This window comes from Grammomys surdaster, unplaced genomic scaffold (assembly GCF_004785775.1).
Source record: "Grammomys surdaster isolate TR1022 unplaced genomic scaffold, NIH_TR_1.0 125408, whole genome shotgun sequence".
Lineage (NCBI taxonomy): Eukaryota > Metazoa > Chordata > Mammalia > Rodentia > Muridae > Grammomys > Grammomys surdaster.
In genome coordinates, this window is record NW_021620278.1 from 1,089,141 (window position 1) to 1,112,445 (window position 23,305).

The 23,305-nt window shown below is 40.9% G+C and overlaps 1 pseudogene; it reads left to right on the forward strand.

The window, feature by feature from the left end:
• The window catches only part of LOC114637734, a 109,560-nt pseudogene that overhangs the window by 7,262 nt on the left and 78,993 nt on the right, over positions 1 to 23,305 (forward strand).

Sequence of the window (23,305 nt, forward strand, 5' to 3'; positions counted from 1 at the left end):
AAATCCCATCTTAGTATTCATCAGAGAATTCATACAGGAGTGAAACCTTACAAATGTACTGAATGTGACAAATGCTTTACTGAAAAAGCCAATCTGAACAGGCATCAGAGAATTCATACAGGAGAAAAACCCTACAAATGTAGTGAATGTGACAAATGCTTTGCCCAACCATCACATCTTAGTGTTCATCAGAAAATTCACACAGGACAGAAACCTTACAAATGTGGTGATTGTGGTAAATGCTTTACTTACAGAAGCAGTCTGAGAAGTCATCAGAGAATCCATACAGGAAAGAAACTTTACAAAGGACATAAATGTGACAAATAATTTACCCATATAGTTACTGTGATAAGGTATTAGAGATTTCATACATGAGATAAACCTTACAAATATTGTGTATGTGACAAACGCATTGCCCACAATGTCAATCTGTGAAATTATCGGAGTTTTTATGAAATATAGAAACTTTACAAATAAAGTATATGAGACAACCCTCTACCCAGAAATATCATCTTAAAATTTATTAGAGAATACTTAAAGGAGGGAAAACTTTCAAATGTATTTAAAGTGTAAATCCTTTACTTTTGGCATCTGGTAGAATTTAACAGAATTCATACTGGTGAGAATCTTAACAAATGTAATGCATGTGGAAATATCTTTGACTTTATTTCAGGTCAATGGAAACATCTAAAACTTTTTAGTGGGGAAGGTTTTTCTGTTGGGAAAAATGTGGCATATATTATATCTCTGGTGTATTCTTTGCAACATTTGATGCTATACACTAGAGAATTAATACAATTATGAGATACTTATAAAATCCTTCATGCAATGTTCAAATTTTAGATAATCTCAACTATTTTGGCCTGGTGAAACTCTGAAAATATGACAGTGTAGGATAGTTTTTATTAAACTTTTCCTTGTTCACCCTCAATATTACAAGATGAAGTCGAGTGTGGAATCCAGAAGACTATAGTGTTGTATAACACTTTCATGGATAGAGAAATAATGCATTCCAAAGAGAAAATAATTAAGGTGTGTAAAATAGCTCTCAAAATGTGCAATAAATCTGGCATCACTCTGTTTATTTTATTCAAATGAACAAATTCAGACAAGTTGTACTTAAAAGAGTTTTTTACACAGTGAGCAACAGAGAATACATGTTCTTTATCCTATATTATACCTACAAATGTGAAGTGTATTTTGAGTATCCAGTATTCATAATTCTTATCAAATGCTAGTCTTATGTCTCAGGATAAATACTCACTATATGTCCTTTATGCTCAACAACTATGTCCCCATTGTCCTGTAAATAAAGCTGAATGATTGAACAAATTTGACTTGGTTGTTTTCAGTTTGCACTTTGGTTACTTAGATGAATATATGTTGCATCTTCCCAACAAATGTCTTTCATAAAACATGCTGATGTCATGGATATTTTCTGCAAACCTGTAATGTAACCATTACAGTAGTGATTATCAACCGGTTAGTAACAACCTTTTTGGAGTTGGTATGACTCTTTCATGAGTGTTGCTTAAGAGCATCAGAAAACACATATTTCTAATGGTCTTAGAACTGAGAAAACATTCATTCAACTCCAGGTTCGTCTGCTCACATATGAATAATTAAAATTGTGTGTCAGTGGTTAGTATTACAAAGGTTAGAAACACTGAATTAGAAATAATGATTAGAGCCAGGTGGTGGTGGCACATGCCTTTAAAACCAGCACTTGGAAGGCAGAGGCAGGTGGATTTCTGAGTTCCAGAGTTCGAGGCTAGCCTGGTCTACAGAGTGAGTTCCAGGACAGCCAGGGCTACATAGAGAAACCCTGTCTCGAAAAAACAAACCAAAAAAGAAAAAAGAAAGAAAGAAAGAAAGAAAGAAAGAAAGAAAGAAAGAAAGAGAAAGGAAGGAAGGAAGGAAAAGAAAGAAAGAAATAATGGTTGGTGTTAACTAAAAGGAAGATTGTGTGCAATATTGCAGGCTTATTGCCATAGTAGTACTAGGTTAAGTTATAAAGACTTTATACAGAAACATGTAGAGACTTTCACAGCCCCATCAGTAAGTGTGCTTTCTCTCTTGATTTCAAAGGAGTATAAGTGTAGCAAAAAATTAATGAAAACTTGGCTTCATTGTTTTCCAGGATAATCATTCATACTTATGCTTTGATTTCCATTCTTTTCTAAATCATTTAGAGAATGCTAACATTTTACACCTCTCAGAACATACACTGAACAAAATCACACAAAGTCACTATGAAGGTATTATCTTCATCTTAAATTCATGTGTAAGTCCATATATACAAATTCTATGGTCTGTAAATCTTTAAAGGAATATTTTTGGTGTAGTAGACGATATACATGCTCATGCACAGTTTATAAATCCAAACACTCTGGAAATACATTTGGAAGTACATTTAGAAAATGATGAGAAAATCTTTACTCCAAGGTGATGCTGTAATGCAGAATATTTTAACTAAAATCAAGAAGGCTCAGATAATTAGTATCTAAGAAAAAAAATCAAGGGTTACAGTGAACTAATCCATATCACTACATATCTTTCTTGATTAGAAAAGTAAGGAAATTGTTCCACTTGTGAGAAACAACTGCTCGGTGATAAACTTAAGTTGATCTCAGTATGGAATTTGTTGAAACAGGACCTCATTATTAGTAGACTCTAGTAACTATTAGAGACAGTAGAGGCCCTTGCTATCAAATGTTCATGGGTAATTTCTGTCAATTACTGTATCAGGCATATTGAATCTCACACGCCAAGCAGCTTAAAGTTATGTGTCTGGCATATCTCTTAACAGTTTTTAAATTGCAGCCAGCTGGAGAATCTCTGGTGATTCCAATTTCACATGTTCAGTGGATATAAACCTCACTGGTTGGTGGCTTAGATATCATGATCCCAGATATACTGAGATATCCAGTGTCATGGAAGAACTTCAAATAGTGCATAGTGAAAACACATAGTACCTTTTACCTCTCACAAAATATGATTGTCTTCATTCTGTAACCATTTATACACATACTTCTTGTCTACAGTTCAGCAAGCATATGGTGTGAGTGTATGAAATAGGTTCAGGTAGACTCACTATTGGATTTATGTGGAGGACACGTGCAGTTTGAGAAAGATGCAAGTCATTGGCTCATGGAAATTAACCCTATCATGTTCGAAGAGCATGGAAACCGAGGCTGACTGGCTTTGGAACATTTAATGTTTATGGAAGAGCATTGTAAGATACACATTAACAGGATCCACTTTACAGAAGCCTGGTGGTCATTCCTAGGTCTTCCATTGACTACATTTGTAGGAACCCACCTGGACTATGGGATTATGTTTCAGGGAAAAGAAACTTCTCTTCAACTGCAGGACAACTGAAGGGGCAGTGTGGGGATAGGAAACTTTTGGAATAGATGGGAAGAATCATTCCTTTATTGAAGCTGGTTTTATAACAGGAGAACTCAGAAGAGGGGCTGAGGGCCTGAAGGACTAGAAGCTCCTCCTTGTCAGGAGAAGTCTGGAAGTTGCATGCTATGGAACTAGGAGTGGAGGACACTGCCTTGGGTCTCACAGCAATGTGAAAACTCCCTTCATCTGCGATTGTTTTCAGTTTAGGCCCTTTTGAGCAGATGTCTGCATACCTATGAAGATGTACTGTCTTATCGTGACATTCTTCTTCTTCTTCTTCTTCTTCTTCTTCTTCTTCTTCTTCTTCTTCTTCTTCTTTTTTTTTTTTTTTTGAGACAGGGTTTTTCTGTGTGGTCCTGGCTGTCCTTAAACTCACTCTGTAGACCAGGCTGGCCTCGAACTCAGAAATCTCCTTGACTCTGCCTCCCAAGTACTGGGATTAAAGGAGTGCGCCACCACTGCCTGGCTGTAACATTCTTATTAGATCTCTTTTAGTTCAAGGTCAACCTGGTTTACATAGAGTTGCAGATCAGCCAAGAACCCACGGGGAGACTCTGTCTCTAAATAAATACAAAAATAAATAATACACCAGGTTATGTCACGTAACTGCAATCTCAGGTCTTAGGCAGAAGAGGGAGGTTGTGCTAGAAGTTCTTTTGTAGGCAAGACTGGCCTTGAATTTACAGACATCCCCTCTTCTCTAATTCTGTACTGATTTATAGGTGTGCATCACTGTACATATAAAAAAAATTTCTTGTTTCAGTTTACTGTTTATAAAACAGAGTCTCACCCTGCAGAAAGGACTTACTTTCACCTCTGCTGATATGGAAATTAGAATGGCATCTAGCTCACATAGATCTTCCTCTCTGAGCCTGTTGAGTTTAACAATATGATTTAAACAATATAGAAATCTCCTTTACATCATTTTTTTCTTTTATTTTCTTTGTTTTTTTTTTTTTTTTTTTAGTTTTTCGAGATGTAAGAGTAAAAAATAAAACAGCTCAGCAGAGACCACAAACAACTTGGCAAAGACCGCAGGACAGCTTGCTGAGCTTGCTGAGAATAGCCATAATAAAAATATCAAGCCCCTCTAGGGACGAGGTGACCAGAAATGTAGAAACAACCAAAGACATATCTTGACCAGTCTAAACATGCCCAAGTGAGTAATGGGCCACCTGGTGTTTATCCTAGAAGGTCTGAGGCTTCATGGTCAAAAATAGTGGGCCATCCGGCCTGTCAAAATGATTGCTTACACAAAGTGCTGATGTTTGAAATATCCAATCATATGTAACTGTGCCAGAATTTCCAGCTTTTCCCTTCCCCCTTGTGCCTCCCCCTATAAAAGTTCTAAACTTCCTGGGGTCTTCATCGAAATTCTCTCCCCTGTGTGGGATGAGTTTCGATCCAAGGGCCCTTGTTAGTAAACTGCCTTTTGCCATTGCATCAAGTCAGTCTCTTGTGTCTCCTTGGGTGCGTGCTGATCGGGACTTGAGTTGGGGGTCCTCTTTCTGGGTCCTTACAGAGACAGGGTTTCTATGTGTAGCCCTGGCTGTCCTGGAACTCACCCTGTAGACCAGGCTGGCCTTGAACTCAGAAATCCACTTGCCTCTGCCTCCCAAGTGCTGGGATAAAAGGCGTGCGCCACCACTGGCCGGCTCTTTACATCGTTTTTAACACTGATGTGTCCCCAAAAATCTCCCACTATACCCATGTCCATACACACATGTGCATACAGATATATATCATTTAACCAGTATGCTTTTTGGTATTTTAGCCAAGTCAGATATGGGTTAGTTATTACAAATAAATTTATGACATCAATTTAGCATATTTTAAACAAAGGACAGATTATAGAGCAAAGGCTTTGTGGTTGGGTCAATGTATATATTTCACTTTGTGTACCTTCCCATAACAAGGACCCTGAAACACAAAAGAATCTTGAAGACACCAGCTTGACCTCTTCATATCCAGTGAGTTGTAATAGTCTTGTCTTTAGAGAGTAGGACTTGCTGTCAGTGTGTGAAAAACACCTTTTGTTGTCAATGGCCTGAGTTGCTTGGGTATTTTTATGAAAACTGTTTGGCCAATAACTCAGTTGATGTAACCCAGTGGAAAAGACAAGATCAAAGGGACTCCGCATCTTTCAGTATTCAGAGAAATCAGTCCAAACACCTTCATACACTTATAAGATGGCACTTTTCAATTTTTATTTTTGTACAAACATCTTAAAAGAGTAGAGCCAGCAGAACTCCATGGAGTCTTGCTCCATGGAGCTTTCTAATGCATTGGCAGAACCATAAGTGTGGCAATGCATTATACAAAAGATTTTACCTTCTAATAGATGGGGAATTTTGTACAACAAGATTTAATGCAACTTGAAGAAATTTAAGATTTAAACTCTGATCCTATTCTGAACTCAACTTGATCATTTGACATACTTTTCTTTTTCTTTTTCTGTCCCTTTCTTCCTTCCTTCCTTCCTTCCTTCCTTCCTTCCTTCCTTCCTTCCTTCCTTCCTTTCTTCCTTTCTTTCTTTCTTTCTTTTTTTTTGGTTTTTCGAGACAGGGTTTCTCTGTATAGCCCTGTCTGTCCTGGAACTCACTCTGTAGACTAGGCTGGCCTGGAACTCAGAAATCCACCTGCCTCTGCCTCCCAAGTGCTGGGATTAAATGCATGCGCCACCCCACCCGGCTTGACATATTTTTCAAAGAACAATGTTAAAACAAATTTTATTTTCCTTTTAGTTTCCCTTGTTATCAACTTTTAAAACCTAATCTGATGCATAGGTATACTTGTAAATATGTATTTTCTTTCATGCCCTGTCCAGAGTCTGCATGAGTATTATTTGCTGAAAGCATGAAATACAGAGGCTTAAAGCAACCTTCCAAAATGAATATACCATTATGGGTATTGATTGATATACAGTGATGTGTATACATGTTTGTGGTCTTAAACATGGGGAACCAGTTACCTAGTCCTCTTAAAAATTCTGTAGATTTCTGTACACTATCCCATTCATTGTGTGATGGTTTCCATGATATTCCATAAACACTGCACAGCTCTTTCCTAAGGCCAGTCATGAAAATACAAGTAGATAACAGACAGATACATACAGAGTACACTGATAGATACAAAGAGGCCGAAGGAAGACTCACAGGGAGAGATACACAAGACAGCCTTCAGGTAGTCACAGATTCAAAGGCAGGCAACAGACAGACAGAGGATGGAAGGCACAGGGGACAGGAAGTAGAGAATTCAACATTAGACTCACACTTAGTTTCGCTCTGAGGAAAAGGCTTATGTTTCTTTCCTTAACTCATCGCAGATGCATTATTAATCACCATTATGTTTAATCTATTCACTTATGCAGAATTTACTAGCTGGTGACAATATTTTTTCCTAAGCATAATATGAAAAAGAATAAAACTCACCAAAATGGAAAACAAGTAGCCCTGCTATCTGAAAGGTGTCCATGGGCTCAGAATCCTTTGCTTTAAGGACAGATCCCCAGGTCTGTACTAGTGTTTCTGAGCTCTCACCTCCAGGCTGAGCTGGAATCCAGTTTAACCTGTCACAATCATCACAACAGCTTTTGAAACTCAGAAATCACCTGAGAATATTGGTCCTCATTATAGTCATGAAAAGAGTTGATTTCTGAGGTAGAATCTTTAAAGAGACTTGGGTAATTCTGGAGTCTCCTTTCCCCAGCATATGCAGATGTTCATGTTTGTACACAGAGAATTATAGAGAACAATCAGAAAACCGTCTATGAACAATTGGCTAAACAGTGTGGTCAGTATTGTAGCTGTATATTTAGTTTTTATTTCCTTTCCCTTTTTCTTTTGAGAAAAATCTAGACAGATTTCTAAAGGGGTTTCTCTATTTTACCTCCCACTTCAAGCTGTAAATAATATTGTGCCTTAACCTAACATTATTTTAAACCATCATTTACTTTGAATGAGGCATCCAGCTACTCTACCTTGCCTCAAGTGTGATAATCTGTCTCCCGCAGGTTCTCTATGAGTTCTTATTATTCGTCTTAATACATTTTTGTTTCTGGGTGTTTTAAAATTTATTTTGGTGTTTCTTTTCTTTTTTTATTGGATGTTTTATTTACATTTCATACGTTGTCCCCTTACCCCATCCCCCACCCACCCAGGAGCCCCCTATCCCCTCACCCCTCCTCCTTCTTCTCTGTGGATGTAACCCCTACCTACCCCCCCCACTCCCACCTCCCCACCCTCAAATTCCCACCCCCTGGAGTGTCCAGCCTTCATGAGGTCAAGGATCTCTTCTTCCACCTATGCCCAGCAGGGCCTTCCGATTCTAACCATTTATTAAACTCAATTTTCTTATCTAAAGTTGTCCTCGTGTCCTTCAGGCATTTGCTATTATTTTCTTGCCCAAGAATCATTTTGTTTATGTCCTTTTTGAGTGGATTTACATGATTTATAGCCTTTAATCTCTTTGATCATAACTCTGGGATTTCAGTTTTGTATCTTGGATATCTTGTAAATTGCCCTTCTTAGGGAATACATATAGGGTCTGTGGTTTGAGCCAAGAGTATTTTATCCTACTTCTACTTTGTTTTTCAGAATCTGTTCAGAGAATCAGAACTCAGAGGGATTGTTGTCTTTTGTGTTTTTTTAGCCCGGGGGCTAGACTCACAATGTGAGAAGTTAGTCAGGATCACTTGTATCTGAAGGGCTCAGTATCCATGTATAGTGTCCTACTACTTCCAGTCCTGGTCTAGACTGGCAGCAAGCTTGTGGGGAAGCTGTGCAGAGTAGGTCTTGGACATCCTGACTGCTGCAGTTGTGTGGAAGTCAGCCTGCAACAGAGTTGGGGATTGGTTCTGTAAGGACCCCCGAAGAGGACCTCCGAATCAAGTCCTGATCAGCACGCACCCAAGGAGACACGAGAGACCGACTTGATGAAAATGGCAAAAGGCAGTTTACTGACAAGGGTCCTCGGATCGAAACGCATCCCACGCAGGGGAGAAAATCGATCCAGACCCCCGAGAGCTCAAGGCTTTTATAGGGAACAGTGCAAGGGAGGAAGGGGAAAGCGGGAAATTCTGGCGTGGTTACATATAATTGGATATTTCAAACATCAGCACTTTTTCGTAAGCAATCATTTTAGTGGGCAGGATGACTTGCTATTTTTGATCATGAAACCACAGACCTCCAAGAAGGGGAGAAAAACATCAGGTGGCCCATTTCTCACTAGGGCATGTTTAGGTTTGTCAGCGCATGTCCTTGGTTATCTCTACAATTTTTGGTCACTCTGCCCCTGGATATTTTTATTATGGCTATTCTCAGCAAGCTCAGCAAGCCGTCTGGCGGTCCTTGCTAAGTTGTTTTAATTTTTATTCTTACATTCCCTACTCTTTTTATTTTTAAAGGATTTTAATCTTAAAATCACAGGTCAACATCTTTGGGTTCATCTCTCAAAATCTCATGTTTCTGTCTTAACACCAGTAGCTGAATGGTATCTATTCTGGACTTAACAAAAGCTAGTATTTTATTTATCTATTTTACCTGTCCTGAACTCTGGAGCCTATAGGCACAATGTAATTTCTAATTAATCTCTAGCTGTGTGGCCAGTCCCTGACTTATCTGGGCAATCAAGGCAGGTTTATTAACAAACTTACACAGGCCCGAGAGAGGAGCCCGTCAGCTGGAACAGGTGTCAGTGTTGTTCTTCAGACTCTCGGTGGAGTCTGAAGAGTTCTGTGTCGCCACATTCGCAGGTCATTTGCAGATTGGTGGGCCTGCCCTCCTGGCTCATTGTCACGTTTGTCACTCTGTTCAAGACCACTAAATGGTCAAATGTGGATGCATACCGAAATAAAGGCCTCTATCTTAATTTCTTGGTGGATGAACTCATTTTCAAACAGAGGCAAGGAATCAAATGGCAAATATTTCAAGATCTGCTAGGAACTGATCAAGACAACCTTGATTTGGCCAATGTCAACCTCACGTTGGAAGAGGTTATTAAAAGAGTGGAAAAAATGAGTGACTTGTATTCTCTCGTCACTGAAGATAGCACAGTTCTTTCTCTATCACACAGTAGCATTATTGATTCTATAGAATACAGTCAGTCAACCTCTAGGTTTCAGGGTTAGGTTAGACGAGGTCCACTGGAGGGCAAGTCTGGTGCCCCCTTGATGTTCTTAGCTGAGTGTCCCTTGGGGCCCGAAGTGTTCATTTTGAAAAAATTAGAATGTTCAAAGCAGGCCCGAGCCGCCCGGACACTGAATCAACCTCGGTTTTAGTGGAACTTCTCAGACAAATAAATAGCCTTGGTATAACAGCACATTAGCGTCAAGACGAAAGTAACTTACTGTTCATTTTCAAGACTGTGAGCAGTGTTATTTTTCTGCAAGGATGTCTCGTATCTCAGATGACAGCAGAACAGCAAGCCAGTTAGATGAATTTTAAGAATGTCCATCTAAGTCTATTTGTCACAACCCAGCAAGTTCCGTGTTTTCTATCTATCATGTAGCCTCCGCCATTCGATTACCAGTTCAGACTTCTTGGCCAGGGCTGGTTCTTCAGGTCACTCTAAGTACCTGTTTCTTCTGCCAGGATATCAACACAGTCATGGATGAGAGAGGAGTCATCCGTCACAGGCAGCAAGGTGGCAGGATTCAACATGGCCAGTGGTGAAAATGTCACTCTTTCAGTCAGCAACAGGCTCTGATAATGTGTCCATCATTCAGGGGGCTGCTGAATAGTTGATGATATCAAAAGTCTTCTCTGGTGGGAGCAAACTGAAGAAGTTAAATGTAGGCATATGACATTCTGGGATGACCAGGAAGGAGTGGGACACTCGTCTTTTCTCTAGGTCAACAGTTCTACTCTTACATGGCAGCCACATAGTGTTCTTCCATCTAGCTCTAGGACAGCGTCAGCAGCATCACTGTGTTTCTTCTGCTCTGTTCAGCCTATGGCCCCAGCCCAGTGTCCAGGTTCTCTATCTGTCTAGGTCCTGTTTTCTCTCTCTCTTTTACTCTCTTACTAACTACTGCGGCCACAATCTTTCTTGCCTGTAATCTCGCCTGTCTTCTCTCTAGTTTTCCTTTAATTTTCTCACTCATCTGTGTTCTCAATCTATATTTTTTTCTCTCTGGACAATGTTTCTACTTTCTTATCTCTTTCTTTGTAACTTTATCTTTAGCCTTTCTTCTTTTTTTTTTCCTCTGTCTCTCTCTTATGATAAACTTTCTCTGCCTCTTTTCCCTTCTATCTTCATCTTCTCTCCGTTCTCTTTCACTGTCTACACTTTCTTTTTCTCTTTCATGTTCAGAGTCTAAACACCTATCTCTATATTCTTATTGTACCTCACTGAAGCCTACTGCACACCAAGTTAAGGGGAACACTCTCTTCTTTTCAGTTTTCTCTTCAGAGGGTCTGTTTTTTCTCTTTACCATAAGCACACTGATCTTTTTCCAGTAAGCATTGCTGTATCACTCTTCTTCCACCCGGCTTCTGCCTTCAGTCACCCAGGTTTCGTGTCTTTCTAAGTCTTATCTTATCTCTTGTCTTTCTCTCCTGCACTTTGGCCAAAATCCTTCTTTTTCTAGAACTCAGCAGAGCCTGTTTTCTAAGTCTCACAACCCTCAGAGCTAATAACAATTACTGTTTATCTAGAGGACCCTGGCTCAGTTATAATATTCGCACTTAAGGATGGTTCATGGCATTCTTGTAACACTGGTTTTAGTTAATCTGTAACCTTCTCTGTCATGAAGTTCACAGATGTAAGTAAAATTTTCCTAGGCATACTATATAACAGAAATTAAACCATGCTGAGAGGTCTGAGAATGCCATGCTGGAGAGCAGTCCCATTAGACGAAGTGATTGAGTTTCTAGGTGTTTGTTCATCTTTTGTATCACAGAAACGAGGCAGTTAACTTAAAAACATTATTTTCACATAAGGTCTTGGATTCACAAATGCTATGAAACTCTTTTAAGTAGTGATTAACAAGTGCAGTTATTAAAAAGCAATGTAAAAGAAAAAACAATAGCAGCAAGAGAACATTCTTAGACTCAATCTACTAAACATATCACAAGGCAATGCAACAAATGCTCAGACATTGTCATAGTTTTTTGAAAGCTAACAGAGAGCATTGAACATTATCTAAACCAGACTGCAACTACTTTGCATTTATATAGCTCTAAATGTCTTTGAAAAGCATATTTTCATCATCACTGAAGAAAGTCACCATTATAAACTGCATTTTGCAAAAGAATAAAAATAAAAGTGACACAAAGGAGCTAAGATCATTAGGATCATGGAAGTCTAGGAACAGATACTTTAGAGATGTATCCAGCTCACATTTTTGCTTTATGGATGAGACAAGTGGGTATCGAAGTAAACACAGCACTGTTTAAGCTAAAAGTAGTACCTGTGTTTTCTAGCTTTGAAATTTTCTAGCTACCACTAGCTTGCAGCATGGATGTTTGTAGATGTCCATAGTTGTGTCTTCTCTCATCTCTACAATGAAACATTTTTCTCAAACATGTCTATAAGCGGTCATAACTGGCCTCCGACCCTGGAGAAAGAGGTAAATCTTGTCTGAAGCAGAGACTATAAAGAAGAAGTTTCTTTCTGTTGTTAAAGATACACTGTTAACAAGCAAATGGTATTTCAGTTAGTAAGTGTTGTAAGTATAATGACTTGTGTTAAAGCCTATGTCTCTCTGAAGGTACTCCCCGCCGGCCGGCTGCACTTTCTTGTCAAGAGACCTCTAGCTTCTGCTCCCTCCCCACTCAGTTCCCAGTTCCCTGTGGGGGGAAAAGTGGCTCTGGCCCCGCCCCCTGCATCATGTTTGTGAGACTTTCTCACATGGGCAACCACATGATGTCTCCACACACACACACCCCGACAAAGCTGTATCTATCTGCTGTTGTCTCTATTTTTTTTTTTATCACTCTGAGCAGTATTACTGTTTGTGTTTGGGAAGGCCAGGTCTGAGAGGAGGCAATCTCAGGTCCTGAAAGCCATATAGAGTCTCAGGAAGTAACAGATAAGAAGTTCACCCCACTGCATGCTGGGAGATGTAGTCTCCTGGTCGCCACCGTCATCTTGGCTTGTTGTTGGAAAGCCTCTCAGCTCTGCCAGCGCCTACATCCGGTGTTTCGAAAATTGCATTCCTCTCTATCTCTCAGTCCCAAAGGTGGCCTGTCTTTTTCAGCAAATCTTAACAGTGTCTCACGAGAACTGGCCCTCACTGCCATCCTGCACTGCGGGGCCCTCAGACTCTGCCTCCTGTTTTCCAGATGGTGTTGCCCATGGCTCGCCAGCGCCACCTCATGGCCGTCAGCGCACTTTCGGCCAGGACCACACACCGGAGCCCGTCTCCTTCCCAAGGCACATCCAACACTAGCCTGTGTGTCCGGGACTTCCGACCCAGACCAGGGGCCCGAGGGTTCCTCTCCCTCTGGCCCGCGAGAGGCTGGACCCGCCACCCCTGGGCCCGTACTTTCCCGGATGCTCCCTCTTCCAGCACGCGTGAGAGGGAGCAGCAGCACCCGGCCACGCCGCAGCCCAACCCCAGACTCAAGTTACGGATCTCTCTGGTTTTTTTTCTTTTTTTTTCTTTTCGGTCCTCTCACCCTACCCTCAGTCCAATGGTCTAAAGTCAAAGATAATCATGTGGTCACAGTCTGTCTGTCTCATGACAAAACTCAACAAAATTACAACAAAAATGCAAACACACAAGACCAACGCAGTCAGACACACTTGTCCGCGTCTGGTTTTATAGAACCAGCCAAATGCGACCTCACTTGGGGAAGGATTCCATGTCTTCCCCTCTAGCAGGAGCACTCCGTCTCCTCCATTCAGAAACAGGGCAGTCGGGTATTCCTGACTCTCTTCCACTCTTGGAGCATCCCCCAAGAGCTGTAGCCTGCAGGCCTTAGCACGTCTGCCTCCACAGCCATTGAGAAACTTATGGTCTACAGTGGCAGCTGCTCTGTTCACAAACTGAAACCAAAACACAGAAACAGCAAAAACAGAGGAGCCGCACTCACTCACACACCGCAGTCACTCACGCACTGCACTCACTCACACACACCTATCTCCAAGGGGTCTTCCGGTGTCCTGGGTGGTCTCGAAAATCCCGGACAAGCCCCCACATGTAAGGACCCCCCCCCCCCGAAGAGGACCCCTGACTCAAGTCCCAAAGGCAGTTTACTGACGGGGCCCTCGGATCGAAATGCATCCCATGCAGGGGAGAGAATCGATCCAGACCCCCGAGAGCTCAGGACTTTTATAGGGGACAGTGCAAGGGGGGAAGGGGAAAGCGGGAAATTGTGACGCGGTTACATATAATTGGATATTTCAAACATCAGCATTTTTGTGTAAGCAATCATTTTGGTGGGCAGGATGACTTGCTATTTTTGATCATGAAACCACAGACCTCCAAGAAGGGGAGAAAAACACCAGGTGGCCCATTTCTCACTAGAGCATGTTTAGGTTTGTCAGCGCATGTCCTTGGTTGTCTCTACAATTTTTGGTCACTCTGCCCCTGGATATTTTTATTATGGCTATTCTCAGCAAGCTCAGCAAGCCGTCCGGTGGTCCTTGCCAAGTTGTTTTTAATTTTTATTCTTACAGTTCCTGATGAGGAGAGTGGGAACACCTGCATGATGAGATGAGTTCAAGAAAACAATGAAAACAAGCAAGTAAGCACTAATTCAAGGAAAAACAAACAAAGAAATAGAAACATCAGAGACATGCTGAAAAGCTAAGTAATTAAGAATTCAAAGTAGGTGGGTTTATTAGAAACATGTACCAAGAAGTTTCTGAATATTGAGTGGATCCAGGAGTTACTCCAAGGAATCAATCCATAGTGATAAAAAAAATCCCTCGATTTCAGTATTCTCTGTGTATCTTGGCTGTTCTCATTGTCAGGAGTTCAAGGTGGCAGACTAGAGACAAGCATTTGACATACCAGAAATCTTCCTTAAGCTGCTGTTGCTGTGTGAGCATTCTGGGAGTCACCAGTCACCAGTTTGTCCTGGAAGCTGGGTGAGGATCAGGGGTGCATTTTCTGCAGCTACTCTCACTATTATGTTCTGAATATATTACAATTATCAGGAAGTTTGAGATCATATTAATAAATGAGGAACCTAAGCCAGGCTTGGAGACCCAAGTTTAGACCAAAAATCAGGTCTCAAGAAGATATTTCTGGCCAGCTGTAGCTGCCAAGTGTTACAGCACCTACTGCATTCTTTCCTGAGTAGTTTGCCCTGAAGAGATAATGTTCCCTAGCAAGCCTCCCTTTCCTGCATATTTTCCCTCAGGAGGTAGCATTCACTAGCAACTCTAGCAACACTGCCTTGTGAACCCAGAGGGGGGTAATTGCTTCTCTTCAGTAGAAGCTCTTAATGAATGGGCAGATGTTCTCTAGATGGCCAGGCCAAACCCATTGTGGCCTTGGAGCCTAAAGCAGACCATTCACTTCAAAAGTCAACTTGCCTATAAACCCCTTATCCAAACAATATAATGGCAAGGATTAGACACCCCCACTTGTGGTTTTTTCCTATAAAAAATTTCTTACCCTAAACCTTGTGGTCACTCAGCTAACCTGGTGCATCAGAGAAGGTTTACATCCTCAACTGGAATAAACCCCTCATGTGAATTTCATCAGAGATGAGTCCTGGAGATCTTTTCGGTTTCATGGTCTGGGCATAACGCTATTAACTGGGGTTGAAAGTAATGTTTAATTAATTTTATGGTTTCCATAATATTCTTGTGAAATAATCTTGTAGATCATTTGTGATATCTCTGGCTTATGCATGGAGATTCTCTTTGCTAGAGTAGTAATAAAGCTCCCAGAATTAAAATTCACCCATGCATTCTTAACTCCTCTCTTCCTCCATTTGTCATTTCAAGAGAGTAGCCTTTGCCAGGAGAATGAATTTGTATGCATCTGCACAGAGCGTTGTAGATATGAGTCATATGAGGATCCAGTGCAGATTTGACTGATTCAGAAAATGTACATTATGAAGCACCATCATATTGGCTGCAAATATTAACATTTACTGAGTAAAGTTATACAGTCCATTAATTTTACACTGAGCTATATGTACTCTTTGATTTATATATAGCCTTCAGAAATATGTCTTCTTAGTCTTAGTTATAAATGTAACACCTTAATTTATAGTCAAAAGTGATGTCAGGATTGCTGAAAGGTCTGACTGAGGAGAAGAAATTTTGCAGGTTCTGTTAACCATGATTGTCACCAGAGAAAGACCACTTCCACCATGTGGGCAAGCTTTATTAAATGTTACATCTTGTCCAAGGGTCAGGGTTTCTTCTTCTTCTTCTTCTTCTTCTTCTTCTTCTTCTTCTTCTTCTTCTTCTTCTTCATCTTCTTTTGGTTTTCTGAGACAAGGTTTCTCTTTGTAGCCATGGCTGTCCTGGAACTCACTCTGTAGACCAGGCTGGCCTCGAACTCAGAAATCCACCTGTATCTACCTCCAAAGTGCTGGGATTAAAGGCGTGTGCCACCACTGCTCGGAGCTACAAAGGTTTCTAGACAATCAGATAAGGCATTTTAGTTTATAATGAGTCTTCATATTTTCCTAAGACTTGCAACTGGTCCAGTACTTTCAGGTAGGTACCTGGTTCTTGGGCAGGTGGTACGTATGGGTTAATTTTGGACTTTACATTGTGAGGGAGAAAACAATCAGAGGTATCTAGCTGTGTCCAGACATAACCAGCCAGTGGAAGGACAGGGAGGGGTATGGATGAAGAAAAGGAAAGGTAGAGGGGTTGGCTAAGAGAGAAACAAGGAGTCAAGAAAGCAGCTAGGCAGCTATGTCCATATTGACATGTTAATAGGCACCCCAGTTAGCCATTTGTCCAGAGTTTCTTTGAGACCTAACTAGGTCCTGGCCAGCCGTAGTTGGAGACACTTCTTGTTGGATTTCAGCTATCTTTTTTATGTTGGTCAAAATAGTTTCCTTGCAGTCTTTTTCGCTCCTCTTCAGGGTTCCTAGGAAAAGGACTCTGAATGTGTGTGACCTGTGTGAAGGAGTCTCATATAGAGTAAACCGAAATTCTCAGACAGAGACATTTTCTATTGAATCTTCTGCTTCATTCATGTATATCCTTTGTCACGTGTAGTCATCTTTCATTTTTGATTCATGAAAAGTTCCAGGTACTTCGTGACAAATGTTTTTCCATATCCAGGTGTAGAGAGCCGTGGAAAGCAGAGACAGCGCTGGCAATCCGATGCTCTCACAAGTTCTGTAATTTACTGTCTTTGTGTGAGGGAGAAGCACGAGAAGTCACAAGCCCTTCCCGTGGCATATAGGATTTTATGGGCAATTAACCAACCAGATATGTACACATCACTCCAAGGGGTATTTAACCAGGACCTTCTCGGGGCTCGGGGCCTTTTCTCCCAGCCGGTTTCCACCAGCCGGCCTTTTTCCAGCGGGTCTTTCCTCTATAACATCGTAATAAAGATCTGCTGAAGAACTTTGGTGTCTGTGTTATCTCGCTGGCGAGTACACGCCACCGACATAAGTGGTGCCGAAACGTGGGAAATTCAAAGGTACCCTGCGGAGAAGAGGTCCTCCCATCCGGAGTAAAACGTCAAAAAACGGACTGCAGTGAAGAGCAGAATCAGAGAGGTATGGTTAATCCTGAATCTTTTCATATTTCCCCTAAATCACAAACAGCAGTGAAAATTTTGTTATCTTAGTGCCAGCTTTCACCCATTTCCTCCTGCTGTTGTATTGCTTTCACCAGTTTGCCTGTTTAAATCTTGCCGCCGCTTGAACCGGCCCTGCCCCCCCTTCCAGCAGCCGTTCCGGGCTGCCAAGTTTCAGCAGCTGGGGTTTTTACAAGGCAGGAAAAAGTTTGGCTCTAGGAGCTTTGAGTGGTGGTTTTTACGAGCAGGCAGAGGCTTAGCATAATTAATTAGCCACGAGTGAGCTACAGAGCCCTTCTCCCTGAGAGTCAGATTCTCCCGGAGATAAGGGAACAAACAGCATGTGGCCTTGCAGTCAATTGTGACTGGCTCTGCAGAGAAAACTTTGTTAGGGAGAGAGATCCGTTTGCCTGCATGGGAACGCTGACACTCGCCTCCTGGGACAGGCTAGAAGGAGATCTGATTAAGGAACAGCAGAATGGAAAGTTGAGGCCAGGCACACGCTCATTGTGGAAATTACAGGATCAAAAGTATAGTTCAGCTATTGTGGTGAGTCAGGGAATTTTGAGACAGATTCAGGATACGAACCTATCAGAAACTGGTTCTGGGCGGAAGCGCTTACAAGCTCAAATGGAAGCTTGGGTAGACATGTCTACAGAAATTCCCCAGACATTGGATCTGCGGGAGGGAAAGAGGGGCCGAAGGGGTCTCTGGAAGAGTTTTTTTTTTTTTACGAAGAAAAAGCCTCTATATCCAGTAGAGGAATTGCAAAATCTGAAATTATATGAATATGAATGGGGAGGTCTGGTTCCTCCAAGCGGGAACTGGAGAGAGATGGAAAAATAGTCCGTTATGAGGCGGAAGGAGATGAAGAAGTAGTCCTCTTTGAGGCGAAAGGATTCCATTCACGTGGGCGGCTGCAGCCGCAGAATAGAGAACAAAGGAAGGCGGGGATTAGAAAGCGTGCGTTTACAGCTCCCCCGCCCCCCTAGAATTCCCAGGGAGCACTCCCTGCTGCAATTTTGAGCGCACCGCCGCCTTATGCAGACAAGCGCGGTGCAACCACCTTCCTTTCAGAAGAAGATAAAAAAAAGATGTTTCAAGCCTTTCCAGTGTTTAAAGCTGCGAAAAGAAGTTGCGTTTACACATCGGTAAAATATATTTCTATTAAGGAACTTGCTGAGTCAGTTCAAAAACATGGGTTTGATGCTAATTTTACAGCCATGAAGTTTGAGAGATTTGCCGCTATGGCAATGACTCCAAATGTTTGACAAAATACAGTAAGAGCTGCTCTCCCCAATAAAAATTAATAGATACTGGGGCTGATGTAACAATTATTAAAAGACAAGAGTGCCTTTAACTTGGTGTTTATCTGATCCCTCATTCAACTAAAAAGAGTTGCTTATTCAGTTAAACCAAAAACAAAGTTCAAATTTAAGATTTATGAAACTAATGAGACATTACAGCCTGTCTTGCCTACGTCAGTTACCATTCTAGTAAATACATAGAACTATTATAGATTTAAAAGACTGTTTTTATTGTTCCTTTACATCCTGGTAAAGGTGATGAGATTTAAATCCAATGAATTTATTAGTGATTCTTGAGAGTCCATGAAACAATGTCATTAAAAGACTGCCTCAAAGAATGATTAATAGTCTTATATAAAAATTTGTTGTTGCTTTAATACAGAAGTTAAACATTTAAATCTCTCAGTGTATTTTATTCATTTTGTTAACTGATATCTCTAAAAAGAGTTTTTCTGTACGCCCTTGCTCTAAAACAATGAGTTTCAAAATTTTAGAGTACTTGCTGCTCCAGAAAAATTCAAAGACAATATCTTTTAATATTTGAAAATTCAGTTACATCTTAAACAGATTGTCACACAAAAAATTCCAATAAGAATGGATAATGGGAGCTAGAGAGATGGCTCAGCCGTTAAAGGCTAGACACACAACTAAAAATATTAAGAGTTCAATTCACAGCAGCCACGTGGTGGCTCACAACCATTTGTGGTGAGATTTAGCGCCCTCTTCTGGCTTACAGGCATACATACAAAAATTGGTTTACTTTTAATGATTCTTAAAAATCAAGTTAACAGATATTAATTGGCTAAAACCTCATCTTAAACCTACCATAAGAGGACTTGAACCTCTGTTTGATGTTTTCAAGGGAGATACAAATCCTAATTCCCCTCGAGAGTTAACTGATGAGGGATAGATAGCTTTGTAAAAGTATAGAATAAGCTATTAGTCATTAAAAGATAAATGATATAGACCATGATACATTGTTAGCTGTTTACATTATTGCTACTCATGTGCTCACAACAGACCTTGGCCAAAGAAACCATTAATGTGGATTCATCTATCTACAAGTAAAGTTTGAACATCTTATTTTGAAACAATTATAGTGTTAATACAGGATTATAAGATAGAATCCTAAAAATATTTTAGATGAAATACTAATTCTTTATTCCAAATAAAAATTAAGTTGGTTATTGGAAAATAATGATATTTGACCTATTACTTGGCAAAGTTTTTAGGCAAAATTGATAATCATTATCCATAAGACAAGTTGTTAACAGTTGTTCTCTATACATGCTTTTGTTTTTCCTATAAATTTACATGCAGCCCATAGAAAAAATATTTACTATATTTACAGATGCCTCATCAATTTATTAGACAGTATATGTAATTATATCACATGTTCATTTTCTTGAATTTTCTTCTGCTTCAACACAAATAATTAAATTATGTGCTGTAGACACTGTTTGAAATGCTGAAAATTCAAGCTTTCAATTGGTACACTCATAGCCAGATATGGCTATGGCTCATGGTTTGTAACTACTTAAAATTGTTGCCTTTTTTAGATATTACTAATTCTCAAATTTTACAGTTAATTATAGAAATACAGCTTAATTTAAGAAACATGTACTGTTTCTTTACAAGACATTTAAGGGTTCATTGGATTGCCTAGAACCCAGGACAATGCCAGAACAGATTTGTATACCAGTCAAATTATAGACCATATAGAAACAATTGGCCATACAATCTTATTCTTTATATCACCAAAATAATAATAGCTTGAGACTATAATTTAATATTTCTAGAAAGTGTACAAGTAAAATAACAAAAACTTCTTCTCAGTGCCCTCAATTTTCATAATGATGTTAAGCCTTGAGGACTTACACATGATTAATCATGGCAAATAGATGTTACCCATATCCCATCCTTTGGGAGACTTCAATATTTACATGATTCTATTGACACTTGTTCCGGAATTATTTTTGCCTCCCCTTTATCGGGAAAAAAGGCAACACATGTTATCCAACATTGCCTTGAGGCCTGGAGTGCCTGGGGAAAGCCTAAAATTCTCAACTTATATGTCTCAAAAGTTTGGACAATTTTGTCACCAAATAGAGGTGACTCACCTGACAGGTCTACTGTACAATCCTCAAGGACAAGGCATTATAGAACGGGCTCATTGTACTCTTAAATCTTATTTTTTAAAACAAAAAGGGGGAGTCGAGGAAGCTCTACCCTCAGTGCCACGAGTCACCGTTTCTATAGCACTCTTTACCCTCAATTTTTTAAATTTAGATAGTCAGGGCCATTCGGCTGCTGACCATCATTGCTTAGAGCCTGATAGGCCAAAGGAGATGGTCAAGTGGAAGGACGTCTTGACCGGACAATGAAAGGCCCGGATCCTATTGTAATAGGATCCAGGGGAGCGGTCTGTGTTTTTCCACAGGAGGAAGACAATCCATTCTGGCTACCAGAGCGACTGACGCGAAGGCTCGTGACAACTGAAGATGACACCCCGAAGAATTCATCTGCAGATGCTTCCAGTCCTAATTTGGATCCTCCAAAATTGGGTTCCTAGTATATGGGGAGAACAACGATGGGCTATATTATCTGCTTTTCCTAAACCTATACCTGTTAGACATGATGCCATGGTGTTTCCAAGATTTCTTACAACTAATAAAACCATGGGGCTGCCTTATCTTCCCTATGATAAAACGCATGCCCCCCTGGGAGAAAATCGTTCCTTGCCTGAACGGGGTTCTCTCTGTTTTCAGACTACTGAGACAGGAAACTGTATAACTCTCTCGAAGAGAACCTTGGGGTGGTTTTTTGAAAAGAGAAGTTGGGTTAAATTAACAACCAAAAAGAATAATAATGAAAAGGACAATAGTTATGTCAAAGAGTTCTCACAGTCCTTTTTGCAACCAGCCATTTGGATAGATGGAACATTTTTATCACCCAAACTTATTGATGGAGAGCGTCCTCGTCAACCTAAGGTCTCTCCCTTTTGTAGTTTAGAAGATGAGGGAGTTGTTCTGCCCTGGTCTGATTGTCAATCCAGAGTAACACGATGGGCAGATACCAATGAAACTTTTTCCTTTTCACCCAATATATTGGGAGATCCTGGAGCTGATGCGGTAATGAGAAAGGGTCCTTTTCTACAGAGCGTTAGTATGAATCCTTTTCACAAATGGCTACTCTGTGGAGTTAATGGCAGTTGTACCGACCTCAACCCGCTAGCCTTTCTCCAGGGCGGAGCGACAGGAAGAACATCCTTTACAGGAGTTATTAATGGAACTATGATGAAACAGAGTGCAGATCCGATCCCTCAGTTGACAAATCCTATTCAGTTAATTACTGGAGTTAACAAGATTATTGTAAATCAAACAGTATTTTCACCTACACCAGTGTGTGTTTTTCCACCCTTCTTGTTTATTCTTTCCAATTCCTCATTTGAAAAATGCACTAATGATTCATGCATGATGTCTCAGTGTTGGGCGGTTGGACAAGCTAAACGTGCCATGGTTGCCAGAGTGCCACGATGGGTTCCTGTTCCTGTTGAAACACCCTCTACTCTATCATTATTCAGACAAAAAAGAGACTTTGGTATAACTGCGGCCATAATGACAGCGATATCAGTCACTGCCATTGCAGCTACAGCTGCTGGGATTGCTATGACAACCAAAGTCCAAACAGCAGCAGCCTTAAATCAGCTGTCCGCTACAGTGACAGAGGCAGCCAACTTCCATACTTCTGCTAATGGTGAATTGATAGGCAGATTGATGATTGTTAATCAGCGCCTAGACTTGGTAGAAGAAAAAGTAGATATCCTCTTTCAATTGGCACAATTGGGATGTGAAAGAAGTCTGGGAGCACTCTGTATTACTAGTGTTCAATATGAAAACTTTACTCAAACAGCTAATTTAGCCAGACAATTGTCTCATTACCTAGCAGGAGAATGGTCAGAAGGATTTGATGAACTTCTCGAGAAGTTGCGGGCAGCGGTGGCAGCCATCAACTCAACGTGTGTGGACATTTCACTGACTGAAGGACTCTCCACCTGGATCTCTTCAGCCTTCTCTTTCTTTAAAGAGTGGGTGGGAGTAGGCCTGTTTGGTACAACCCTGTGTTGCGGATTAGTGTTCATACTCTGGTTGGTTTACAAGCTCAGAGATCAACAGAAATGTGACAAAGCCGTGATTACCCAAGCACTTGCAGCCTTAGAACAAGGTTCATCTCCCGAAATCTGGTTGTCTATGCTAAAGAAATAGCCAGCAAACAGATCCTCAGCTACTGCACCCCAAGGGCTCAGCCCATTGCACTGGGTCAGTGAGGAGTTTTAGCCTGACTGGTCCTTGTCTGTGTAGCTCTGGTACCTGAATTTTGAGACAAACAGCCCTTGCACCCCTAGGAGATGACTCCATTGCACAGGGATGGGTGTTTGCATCTCTTTTGATTTCCCCTAGCCTTTGCACCCAGAGGACTTGCTTCCATTGCACCTGGTAAGGTGGGGGAGATTGTATCAAACTATTAGTCCTTGATCGCTTATTCCCCCATAATGGAATTTGCTTGATCGGGCTTGAGTTTGAGTTTTGATTGGTACCGTGCCAGACAGACCAAGGACAGCTCTATCTTTTCGACTCCAGGCCAGCTGCCATTGGTCCCAACGACGGGAGTAGGTTGATGTCATATGCCAGAGGTACACCATGTGGTGTGAGCTTACCCCATGACGGACATTACAAGTGGCCACAACCTGGGTGCACATTCTTGCTGGCAAGAATGCCAGGTGTGGGTGCAACCCTCGTAGCCTAAGACAGGGAGCTCACCATTTTTTGGTGCTGGCTATGGAAGAACGTCAACTAGCCTAAGACACGGGAAATGGCCAGTGCCTGTGATTCTCATTTAAAACAAAAAGGGGGAG